Consider the following 13,906-nt stretch of genomic DNA (forward strand, 5'->3'; position numbering starts at 1 on the left):
TTGTCAGTCACTTCCAGCCACTCATCCTCCCACCGGCGCATGACCCGTGAGCTCAACAGCGAGGTGAGTGTGTGCAAGGGGATAGCACACTGAGATACTTGTGGGGCGAGACACGCCTCCTTGGCTGAAAGGTCTGCCCTTTCATTCCCAGCAGTGCGAACATGCCCCGGAACCCAGCAGAAAGCTTCCCCAGTCGCTGTAGTCGGAGGAGGGCATCCTGGATGGTCTGGACAATTTTGTCTGCCGGATACAAACGATGCAATGAGTGAAGGGCACTGAGTGAATCGGAACAGACAAGAAATTTAGGAGAGGAAGAATGTCTCATGTGCTCCAGTGCCCGCAAGATCGCAAACAATTCTGCATCAAAGACAGTAAAAGTCTGAGGCAGTCGGACCTTGAGGACACGATATGGAAAAACAACTGAGCAACCAACAGAATCCCCATCTGTAAAAACAGTTACATAGTCGTGGTGCTCAGATAACATGGCAGAAAATGCTGCATTAAAAACGGTGGCACGAGTGCAATCTCTCTTGTACTGCAATAAATCTAAAACCACTCCGGGCCTCTTCAGTAACCAGGGTGGCAGGCGGTTAAAACCTTGGATTTGGGGTTGTACAGACTCCACACCGAGGGACTCTAGTACACGTTGCACACGGATCCCAAATGGCAACGTAGCCCGGGGACGGCGGGAAAAAAGGCGGTCCAGAGGTGGATGGGCAACAAGACGTTGAGCAGGCGAGCTGGGAGCTGCAAGAAACTTACAAGCCTGGCGCACCAGCAGGAGCTGCCGCCGGATGGTAAGTGGCAGTTCGCCAGCCTCAGCACAGAGGCTGGGTACGGGACTGGTCTGATAAGCACCCATGGCCTGTTGGATCCCAGCATGGTGAACAGCGTCAAGGATCCGCAAATAAGATGGCCTCACTGACCCATATACTGTGCACCCATAGTCCAGCCGTGAACGCACAAAAGCTCCATAAAACTGTAGGAGACGCGCCCTGTCCGCGCCCCAAGACCTGTGGCTGAGGCACTTGAGGATGTTCAGTGACTTCAGCGTTCTGGCTTTCAAGTCACGTAGGTGTGGCAGCCATGACAACCTGGAGTCAAAAATTAGGCTCAGAAACCGCACTGTGTCTCTAAAATGTAGGACAGTATCTCCCATATGCAAGGCAGGCAAAGTAAAAAGATGACGAGAACGATTAAAATGAACACAAACACACTTATCGGCAGAAGACCGAAAACCCGTCTTTGCAGCCCACTCCACTAACCGCCGCACTGTTAGCTGCAACTGACGGCTCACGGTTGCAACACTGGAGGAGGAACAGAAAACAGCAAAGTCGTCCACAAATAAGGAGCACTGTACTGGACTCCTCACTGTAGACGTTATACTGCTGATGGCTATGGCAAAGAGGGTAACGCTTAAAACACTGCCCTGGGGGACACCGTTCTCTTGCTCAAAGCGATCAGACAGTGTGTTACCAATGCGGGTCCGAAAAAACCGTTGAGACAGGAAAGACCGAATGCAAATCGGGAGGCGGCCACGAAAGCCCCATTGATGCATTTGTGCAAGAATACAGTGTCTCCAAGTAGTATCATATGCCTTACTGATATCAAAGAAGATACCGATACAGTGATGCTGACGGGGAAAAGCCTGCTGAATAGCCGCCTCTAGGAGGGTCAGGTTGTCGACTGTGGACCGAAATTTTCGGAATCCACACTGAAAGCGGCTAAGGAGCTGTCTGGTCTCTAACAGCCAGACCAGACGCCGGTTAACCATCCGTTCCAGGGTCTTTCCCACACAGCTTGTCAAGGCGATACTACGATAACTACCAGGACATGTGCGGCCCTTTCCTGGTTTGAGGAGAGGGATGAGAATTGCCTCCCTCCATGAGGTGGGGAGCCGGCCGAAGTGGCCGTGCGGTTAAAGGCGCTGCAGTCTGGAACCGCAAGACCGCTACGGTCGCAGGTTCGAATCCTGCCTCGGGCATGGATGTTTGTGATGTCCTTAGGTTAGTTAGGTTTAACTAGTTCTAAGTTCTAGGGGACTAATGACCTCAGCAGTTGAGTCCCATAGTGCTCAGAGCCATTTGAACCATTTTTTGAGGTGGGGAACACTCCTGTCTGCCATATGAGATTAAAACATTCGAAGAGGATTTCCTTTGACGCCGCTGGCAGATGTCGAAGCATGGAGTACCGGATGCGGTCGTAACCTGGTGCAGTGTCAGAAGTCTCAGTAAGTGCCGATTCAAGTTCCCACATGGAGAAACGGGAGTTGTAGGCCTCAGAACTGTTCGACCGAAAGTCCAAGGTCGCTCTTTCGACAGTCGTACGGTAGCGACGAAACGCTGGATCCTGATTTGCAGTGGCAGTACTTTGTGCAAAATGCTCTGCCAGCGTCTGAGCAATGGCTCTGGGTGTCGTTTGGAGGCATCCCTGGTTCAGGACAGCAGCTATTGGTAAACGGCTATGTTTACCGGAAATCCTCCAGATGGCTTCCCATACTCTTGTGGAACAAGTGGAACGGTTGATGGAGTCCAGGAACTTCTACCATGACCTTTTCTTGCTCTCTTTAATGACACGGCGTGCCCTGGCTCTCGCGATTCGAAAGGCGGTAAGATTGACCGCTGTTGGGCGGCATTTAAATCGGCGAAGAGCCGCACGCCTGTCCCGGATGGCTGAACGGCACTCTTCTGTCCACCAAGGCACAAGGCGCCGCTTAAGAGTGCCAGAAGACTGTGGTATGGACAGGTCAGCAGCATGATGGACCACAAGAGTGATGTGATCCACCCATTCCTGTACGTTATTGTGGCGGTCAAAGACAGCCAACTGAGTGAACAGTGGCCAGTTAGCCCTGCCAATCATCCACGATCGTGGCCGCTGCTCCAGCAATACACCATCCAGGAGATGAATGCGGATAGGGAAGTGATCGATGGAATGAAGGTCGTCAATGACCTCCCAGTGAAAAGAGTTGGTGAGGGTTGGAGAGCAGAAAGAGAGGTCAATGGCTGAGAATGACCCTGTAGCAGTAGAGAAATGAGTCGGAGTACCTGTGTTGAGGATGCACAACACTTGAGATGTTAGGAGGCTCTCCAAAATTCGGCCTCGAGCGCAAAGAGAAGTGGAGCCCCACAGGACATGATGGGCATTGAAGTCTCCCAGGAGGAGAAATGGGTGGGGGAGTTGGTCGATGAGATCTGTGAGAGCGTCTAAGGTCATTGCATCCAGAGGGGGTAAGTAAAGGGAGCAATCGGTAAGCCTCCAAGGTGAATGAATTTCAACTGCAACTGCTTGCAGGTCAGTATCCAGGGGGAGAGCAGAGGAGTGGTGGTCATTATTGACAAACACAGCGACTCCACCTTTGGCCCTTTCTCCAGTCAGGTCATCTTTGCGATATGACATATAGCCCCTTAGTACAGGAGCATCAGATGGGTTTAAATGTGTTTCCTGTAAACACAAGCACAGGGGTCATTGCCGTGCTAGGAGGTTCAGTTCCTCCACATGTGCCTGGAATCCATTCATGTTCCACTGTAATATCAGGGTGGGAGTACCTTCATTCTCACTTTCTGTCAGGGAGGAGAGCCCACAACAGGTGGAGGCTCAGTTTTGGGGCGAGATGATTGCCCCAGTCTGACATCAACCTCCATCGCCTCAGAAGAGGAGTCGAGAGAGACGTCAGAGAGAATGACATCCACATCAGGAGACTGTATAACTGCAGTCTCCTTTAGTGGGCGAGTCTTCACCTTTGTCTTTGGCTTCGATGTTCTGGCCTGAGGTGGCATTGGAGCCAAAACCTCAGAAGCAGTAGGGGATGTAGCAGCGCTGGGCAGTGCACAAGACTGGACCCGGGAAGGGGCAGGAAGTTCCATGATGTCAGCTACCACGGCCTGGTCAGGGTTTGGTTGGTAAATCGAGCCGCTGGTTTTTGGATTAAACACATTCCAGTACAAATTCTTTCTTCTTGCACTTTTCATGCACAAAATGATAATGTGCATTGGTATGCTGACTTCTTTGATGAAACTCTTTGTTTTTAATCAGTTTCACTATACTTAAATTGCCAATGTTCAATGTTACTCTAATGTTGTTGAATAAAGTCATGTCATAGAGCAAACTCTTAATCATTATAATTTCTCTCATGCATTCAGCAACAGTTGTAGAGAGTGCTACCGCTATTTGCTTTATTGAACCTCCTTTAATAGTGGATTCACCAAGCTTTGGAAAAATATCAGTTGTAAACTTCCTACTCTCCACATCACCAGCATAGTCTGCGTCACTGTGGGCTGAAGATGATTTTTCTATTTTGAAGAAAAATAAAGTCCATGATCCTTATGCTTATAATACACTTGAGGGTCTTTTTCACAGCATTTTGATGAGTTTTAATTGGTTTCTCAAGATGCTGACTGGGTCTGTTGTCTAAGAAGGTAATGTTCCTATTGGGTTTAGAAAGAACAGATCCACAGAAACGGCAATCTTCCAATTCATGAAAATAGTTCTAAATACCTTTTACAAGAACAAATTAAGCTGCGGGATATTCTTAGATTTATCTAAAGCATTTGATCTAATCAGCCATGACTTATTGCTTATGAAACTAGAATTTTATGGGGTCTGGGGACTTCAGATGGTTCAAGGCTTATCTCTCTGATAGACAACAGAAAGTACAAATATGTCATGAAGGCAAACTTTCAGATTTAAAAAAAAAAACCTAGCTATGGAGTGCCTCAGTGTTTGGTGTTAGGCCCTCTGTTGTTTGTTTGATTGATTGATTGATTTATTGAGCACCCGTTTTATCATGTACAGTGATATGGGACTTGTCATATGTTACATACAGAAAAAATATGGATAACAACATATTATGTAAAAAATATCTGTGAACAGTCTGAATTAAATATATAGGCAAAAACAATTATAGCTTACAAGATATAAATTTGTAACAATATAGGACACAAATAAGTTACATATATTCTGTGTATAATGGACAGGAACAAGAGACAATGATTATAACACTCTATATTGACAAATTAATTAATTTTTGTGGGTACATAAAAGAGTCTACCTCACGAAACAAGTTTGTATATGAGTGACTTATAAGATAGGTGAAGGCATGCTATCTTTCTGAAGAATTCATGTATTCACTAACACTGTAAAAACTATTACTAATTAACATTCCTTTGAGTTCGCTTTTAAAATTGCTCAGCTTCTGAATCCTTTTCATTTTTAAGGGAGGGGCACTATAGAGAATTTTTGGGTGGTATGTTGCACTCTTGATGTACTCGGCTTTCTTATGCACTTCTCTGTGAAAGTCATTACTCTGTCTTGTTGTATAGTCATGGAACTCACTGTTTAAAGAAGAAAACTGGGGGTGAGACTTCAGAAAGCATATACTTTCGTAGATGTAAATGGATGGAAGAGTCATGATTTTATATTCCTTGAAAAATTCCCTACATGGATCTCTAGGTGTAGATCCTTTTATGATCCTTATCGCTCGTTTTTGAATAATGAAATAGCGTTTTGCCTGACTTGAATTGCCCCAAAATATGACACCATATCGCAAAAACAATGCATAAATGCATAATATGTACACAATACTGTTTGATCACTGCAGCAATTTTTGAGCATTCTAAATATGTAGCAACATTTACTTAATTTTTGGCGTTTGTAGTATATTCTGTTGGCCTAGCTTCACAGTTATATTGGGCTTCACGTTATCTGAAACATGTCTGTAATTCATCAATAATGTTTTTTTTCTCATTCACAAATAAACTGCTGTCCCTGAACCATTTACTTGCTGCAACTGTTGTTGTTTCAATCTTCCTGTTAAGGTCGGTCTCATTCTGAGCTTTAATAAAGAGACTTGTATCATCAGCAAAAAGTACACAATGAGCTTGTGTTAAATACACTCCTGGAAATTGAAATAAGAACACCGTGAATTCATTGTCCCAGGAAGGGGAAACTTTATTGACACATTCCTGGGGTCAGATACATCACATGATCACACTGACAGAACCACAGGCACATAGACACAGGCAACAGAGCATGCACAATGTCGGCACTAGTACAGTGTATATCCACCTTTCGCAGCAATGCAGGCTGCTATTCTCCCATGGAGACGATCGTAGAGATGCTGGATGTAGTCCTGTGGAACGGCTTGCCATGCCATTTCCACCTGGCGCCTCAGTTGGACCAGCGTTCGTGCTGGAGGTGCAGACCACGTGAGAAGACGCTTCATCCAGTCCCAAACATGCTCAATGGGGGACAGATCCGGAGATCTTGCTGGCCAGGGTAGTTGACTTACACCTTCTAGAGCACGTTGGGTGGCACGGGATACATGCGGACGTGCATTGTCCTGTTGGAACAGCAAGTTCCCTTGCCGGTCTAGGAATGGTAGAACGATGGTTTCGATGACGGTTTGGATGTGCCGTGCACTATTCAGTGTCCCCTCGACGATCACCAGTGGTGTACGGCCAGTGTAGGAGATCGCTCCCCACACCATGATGCCGGGTCTTGGCCCTGTGTGCCTCAGTCGTATGCAGTCCTGATTGTGGCGCTCACCTGCACGGCGCCAAACACGCATACGACCATCATTGGCACCAAGGCAGAAGCGACTCTCATCGCTGAAGATGACACGTCTCCATTCGTCCCTCCATTCACGCCTGTCGTGACACCACTGGAGGCGGGCTGCACGATGTTGGGGCGTGAGCGGAAGACGGCCTAACGGTGTGCGGGACTGTAGCCCAGCTTCATGGAGACGGTTGCGAATGGTCCTCGCCGATACCCCAGGAGCAACAGTGTCCCTAATTTGCTGGGAAGTGGCGGTGCGGTCCCCTACGGCACTGCGTAGGATCCTACGGTCTTGGCGTGCATCCGTGCGTCGCTGCGGTCCGGTCCCAGGTCGACGGGTATGTGCACCTTCCGCCGACCACTGGCGACAACATCGATGTACTGTGGAGACCTCACGCCCCACGTGTTGAGCAATTCGGCGGTACGTCCACCCGGCCTCCCGCATGCCCACTATACGCCCTCGCTCAAAGTCCGTCAATTGCACATACGGTTCACGTCCACGCTGTCGCGGCATGCTACCAGTATTAAAGACTGCGATGGAGCTCTGTATGCCACGGCAAACTGGCTGACACTGACGGCGGCAGTGCACAAATGCTGCGCAGCTAGCCCCATTCGACGGCCAATACCGCGGTTCCTGGTGTGTCCGCTGTGCCGTGCGTGTGATCATTGCTTGTACAGCCCTCTCGCAGTGTCCGGAGCAAGTATGGTGGGTCTGACACACCGGTGTCAATGTGTTCTTTTTTCCATTTCCAGGAGTGTAGTTTGGCAAGTCATTTATAAAGATCAAGAACAACAGGGGTCCCAACACCGAACCTTGGGGCACCCCATAACTAACTTCCTTATAACCAGAAAAGTATGACTTTCCATCATGAACTATTTCTACTTTCTGGCATCTGCCAGATAAGTATGACTTAAACCATACATGAGCAGTACCACGGACTCCATAGCAACTAAGTTTTTCGAGCAGTAGTTTATGATCAATAATGTCAAAGGCCTTTGATAAATCTAAAAAGACCCCACAATTTACTTCATTATTATCAATGGAATTTATGACAAGTTTTAGAAAGTTGTATATAGCTGTTTCAGTTGATCTATTCTTTCGAAAGCCATTTTGTTCATTGACCAATATTCCACTTTTTTTAGGAAAGTTTAGAGTCTTCTATACATTACTCTTTCTATAATTTTTGATAAACAAGATAACATTGATAAAGGCCTGTAGTTTTTTACATCATAACGATCCCCATTTTTGTATAATGGTTTTATAATTGATTGTTTCAGCTTTCTAGGGAAAGTGCCAGTACTGAAAGATTCATTAATTGTATCTAGAAGAATAGGAGTGATATATCTGCTGTGTTTAATAATTTTGTCTGGAATGCCATCAGTGCCACAGGATAATTTGTTTTTTAGTTTGCTGATGGCATTCTCTACCTCATGTACTGTTACAGGATACAAAAACATAGTTTTGGGATTCAATGTGATGTTATGACTGATGTCTGTACTACTTTGGGTTCGTATGAGGTTTTGAACTACACTTGTAAAATGACAGTTGAATATATTGGCAATGTGTAATGGATCATTTATAGTTTTGTCCTCAGTTTTAATAACAATGTTGTTTCTTACTTTGCTTCTTCCTAAGTTACTATTGATCACTTTCCAAACTGATTTCATTTTTTTGTTTCCATTATTTCTACTGATATATGAATCATTATTTAACTTTTTTGCTGCAGTAATTACTTTCTTGTATAATTTACTACAACACTTAACTCGTTTCAAAGCGGAATTTTGCCTTGCTGATTTACTTAACATTCTGAGTTGCTCTCCAGATTTTCTTATGCCCTGTGTTATGCATGTGTTAATTTTGCCTTTTACTTTCATTTTCTTAAGGGGAAAAGCAATTTCAAAGTTATGTTTGTAATCAGCTAGAAATGACTCAAACTTCATGTCTATACTATCATGTTTATCTAGATCCCAACTTGTATTTTTTAACAAGGAATTAAAAATCCTAATGTTGTCCTCATTAATACATTTCCTGTGGATGTGTTTCTCACTTGGCCTAGAGTTTTTACAGAGTACATTATTTATACTGAGTTTATGATCAGAGAATCCAGTGTCAATCACTTCTACAACATTGTCTAGTTTATGTAAGTCAAGAAATATTTGGTCTATTATTGTTTCAGAGTTCTTTCCATGTCTAGTGTATTCAAAGATAGTTGGTGCTAAATTATGCGAACAAAAGACATTGGTCAGTTTTGTAACATTTAAACAGTTGATTTTAAAGTTGTCATTGAAATCTCCAAGAATAATAATGCTTTCTGTAGATTGTCTTAACTCACTAAAAAGACTTTCAACACTGTCCAAAAATTTCATGAAGTTGCCTGATGGGGAACAGTATACACGCACAATAATTATTTTAAGGTCTGTAAGTTTGCAAACGCAATATTCAAATACTTTTTCAATGTTTTCTTTACATTCAATTCCTTGTCTGACATAAATGCATGTTCCTCCCTCTTTAAAAGTTTCTCTACAGAAGCTACTAACCATTTCATATGCTGCTATTCTGGCAGTTGAAGCTTGATTTTCTTTTAGCCAATGTTCACATACACATAGAACTGAAACATCCTTTAGTTCATCAAGCAATAGTACTTCTAATTCTGGAATCTTACTAATTATACCCTCTACATTTTCATAAAAAACTACTATTTTTTTATGCTTATCATCTGTTGCAGTGGTCACCGCATTGGCTGATTGCTGCCTGCCTCCAATAAAAAATCTTTGAGATGGCCTGGTGGTGCCACTCTTCTTTTGCTTAAGGGGCGGGTGGTTTTCATTGCTTCTGCTGGTTTAGTTGGTACTGTTGTTGAACCTGTCAGTGATGTAAGTTGCTCGGTGTTCATAAACGATTTGCCAAACCATCTGACAGTTGCAGAAACAGTGATGTTCACTGATGACGCTACCATTTTTATAAAAGGATACACGGAGGGTAATCTACTGCAGAGTGTCTCTAGGACAATAAATGAGACTGGAAAATGGTTCAATAATGCTTTGATCATAAATAAGGATAAAATGGTATTGATGAATTTCAGTAATATTAAAAGTAAAGCTAGAAGAAGAGTAAAAGCTGAGTTAGGGAACTATGTTATTGCACAAGCTCCATGCACAAAATTCCTAGGTATATAGGTGGATGAAAACTTGAGATGGGAAAAGCATCTAGAAGTTTTGAGTAAAAAATTAAGTAAATGCTGCTATGTGCTAAGAATATTTTGGGAATGTTGCAACATTGAATCATTGCTGTGTGCCTATTATGCTTACATGAACAGTCTGCTTAGATATGGTGTGATCTTCTGGGGAAATACAGGTATGGCAAAACAAGCTTTCAAACTTCAAAAAAGGGTTATTAGAATAATGAAAGGGGTTCCCTGCAGAGTCTCATGCAGGGAAATATTTAAAGAATTTAAAATAATGACTCTTCCTAGCTTATACATCTATGAATGTGTATGCTTTCTGAAAACTCACCAGGAATTTTCAACATTAAATAATCAGGTTCTTAACCATGAAACAAGTAAAAGGAAATTAAAGAACGTCATAAATTCAAGGTAGATCTTAAACAATTTTTACTACCACACAGTTTTTATGGGATTGAAGAATATCTGAATATGGAAAAGTAATATTATTTATATATACTGATATAAAATATTTGTATTTATTATCCACATTTTCGAAATAAATTAAATATAAAAACTATATTGTAATTGACTACATCCGTACAATGCGTATTGTTAACGGATGAATAAAGAGATTGAATTGGATTGACAAATACAACAGACTACCAACAGCTTGGCTATATCCAGATGGGATACATCCTTAAGTGTGTGTCAGCACATAGCTGATGATGATGATGATCTGCAGGTACTGTTTCAGGGTTAACATCCTCCATCCTCAAATCGCATAGAATTTTCGTGGCAGAAAAGTCGGTCTGCCATCTCTTCTGCAAGCATGGTCAAGTAGGTACCCAATTTAGGATATGATGTCAAATTATCTTTGTAGTTCACTCAGAAAAAGTAAATTGTAGCAGGATCTTTACCAGCTATCAGACCATCATCCACATGTACTGTCAACATTTATAGATTACTTGTGTTCTGAATGTTGCATACACATGCATCTGCATTTGTTGGGTGGAGACCAAACATGCATAAAAGTGCAGTGAAATGTTGGTTTAAGCCCCTGAAAGTTTGTTTCAGGCCATACAAGTTTCATTTTAGTTTACACACATGCTTAGTTCCATCTTTTAAACCTTTTGTTGATTCATATAAATGGGTTCTGCCAAATTTCCAAAACGAAAAGCAGTTTTGAGATCAAATTGATCAAGTCACATGTTTCTTGATGGTGAAATGGATAATAGTATCCAAATTGAGTCAAGTCTATTCATTAAACTATAAGTTTCACAATAATCTATACCTGCAGCTTACTTAAAACCTTCAACCACAAGTCTTGTCTTGAAATGTGGAGCACCATAACTACTGGAATATTTGATTTTGTATGAGAAACTGTTATCGATGACTGCTGAAGTACAGGTGGATCAACCAATGTCCAGGATTGGTTAACTTTCAAGGAGTTAATTTCAGCATTCACTGCATTTGTCCATTTTTGTGCCTCATCACATGTAATTGCTTCATCATATATGTTTGGTTCAACAGTATCTAAAACAAACAATGGAAAATCCAGGATGGAATGTAACAATATTATGAAGAGGAAAGTTGCTACTCACCATATACCAGAGATGCTGATCCGCAGATAGGCAGAACAAAGAGACTCACAATTATAGCTTTCGACCATTAAGGCCTTCTTCAACAATAGACACACATACACATGCACGTGTGCGCGTGCGCGCGCACACACACACACACACGAAAATGCGACTCACACACATGACTGCAGTCTGACACTGGCAGTGTGGCTTCATCTGCCTGAGAGTGCAGTCCTGGCAGTGCGGTTTCAGTTGCCTGAGACTGCAGTCTTGTGTGTGAGTTGTATTTGGGCGAGTGTGTGTGTGTGTGTGTGTGTGTGTGTGTGTGTGTGTGTGTGTGTGTGCATATGTGTGTCTATTGTTGCCATAATGGCCAAAAGCTATAATTGTGAGAGTCTTTTTGTTGTGCCTATCTGTGACTCAGCATCTCCGCTATATGGTGAGTAGCAACTTTCCATCTCATAATATTGTTACAATATCTAAAACAGATAAGTGATTATCTTGCTGGCAATCTTTATGATGTGCCATAATTTGACTGATGTTTCCTAGTAGGTGGAACATGTTCATCAGCTACGGCTCCCTGTTCACTGACATTGGATTGTGCATCAATACCTTCATGTGCCACATAAAGAGAAGATCACAAGCAGCAACATTTGCACTATACTCACAGTTTGACATAATCTTAAATTTCATTTTAATAATTTGTCATATCTCTCTCCTACTGCTACAATACATATCCCTTAAAAATTTACATATTTTATTGTCAGACTGATGTGTCATAGTTTTATCATTATCATTGATATGAGAAGCTCATTTAACAAACTTCTTATGTTTTGATGGAGAAGTCCAACTGTACTACAACTGTTACCCATTGTTTCACATTGCATCACATTTACTGTATAACAGAATGCTTCATTCGTTGATGCTTGGACACTGTTAAGAGCATAGATAATTTCACTTCCTATCAATTGAACTACCACCTGTTTCTATTTAAGTGTGTGTGTATGCACACACACACACACACACACACACACACACACACACACACACACACACACACACACCACAAATTCTCTGTAACAGTAGCCGAAAATGCTGAAAGTTAATCCATTAGAGCTACACAGACCAGCATTGTACACTTCACCAGCAGGCGTCACTTTTGCCAAATCGAATTACAGAGATCACAAAAGCATTAGTTGCAGAAAAGCGATAAATATTTTGGTTGTGATGATATTTTCACCACAGTGGATCAACATGATTTCTAAGGGGACAAATTCTAATACAGGGTGTACATAAAGTCCGGGAACACTTTCAATTATTTATTGCACAAGAACCAAACATTGTACAGATATTATACATATGAAATTTTGAAGAGAAACTCTGAAAGTTTTTTTACATGTATACCGCCACAGCATAGTTTGGTAATATGCCAATAGTCAGTGCTAGTCGCAAATGTGGTGAGTTCAGGTGGGGAGCGAGCTTTCTGTGTGTTTGAGTTCGACAAAAACAAGTGTACTGCAGCTGTTCAACGGATGTTTAGACCCAAGTACAGGAAGAAGCCAACAACAAGGAAGGCCGTTTACCACAGGTGCAACAAATTCGTCATGATGGGTTGCATGTGATCGGCAAAGAGAAGTGGATAGCCCAGTGTGAGTGAACTGAATGTGGAGCGTGTACAAGAGACATTCACAAGAAGTTCAAAGAAGTTGGTGCGTAATGCATCCTGTGAACTGGAAATGGCTCCAATGACAGTGTGGAAAGTCCTGCGACAGAAGCTGTCTATGAAACCATTCAAATTTGAGCTAGTGCAGAACATGGAGCTGCCACATCAAGGGATTGGCTGTGCTACAGAAGGGGCAGCTGTTTCATGAATGGCCTCCCCGATCACCAGATCTCACTCTGTGTGGCTTTTTTTGTGGAGACATATTAAAGATCTGGTATATGTACTGCCTCTACCACATGATGTAGCAGAGCTGTGAGAGAGAATATGGGAAGTGACTCAACTGCCACAGTTGACAATGCCATTCTGGGACGGGAATTCGATTACCGTATTCACATCTGCCAGGTCACTCATGGTTTGTATATCAAATGTTTGTAAAAAAAATAAAAAATAAATAAATAAATAAATAAAACTTTCAGAGTTCCTCTTCAAAATGAAATATGTGTGACATCTATACAATTCTTAGTTCTTGTGCAATAAATAATTGAAAGTGTTCCCTGACTATGTACACCCTGTATCAGCGTTCTTCAAATTGATGCAACAAGTGAAGTAATGAAAGGGAAATTTCTCCATCATACTGCAAGAAAGCATCCTATTATGACAAGCCAATAGTTTTTCTTTTTTTTAGGTGAGAGTCCAAGAAATTTCTCTTACCCCAAAAAGTTTCTGGGTGCACCAAGACAATTCATCGAAAAGTAGAACTGTCTTGGAAGAATCAGAATGGTTAGGAAGCTAACTCAGATCCTAGGTAAAGAGGGATCTACCACTTTGGAGGAAAAGGGGAGAATAATGTCAACCACAATTCTTCCAAGTATGTTTAATTTTTATCTCCTAGAATAGGGAAATGAAGAAAGCAAATTTTGGTTTGTTAAGTGGTACACTAAATGAAG

The sequence above is a fragment of the Schistocerca serialis genome, chromosome 1 (genome assembly GCF_023864345.2).
Source record: "Schistocerca serialis cubense isolate TAMUIC-IGC-003099 chromosome 1, iqSchSeri2.2, whole genome shotgun sequence".
Taxonomy (NCBI): domain Eukaryota; kingdom Metazoa; phylum Arthropoda; class Insecta; order Orthoptera; family Acrididae; genus Schistocerca; species Schistocerca serialis.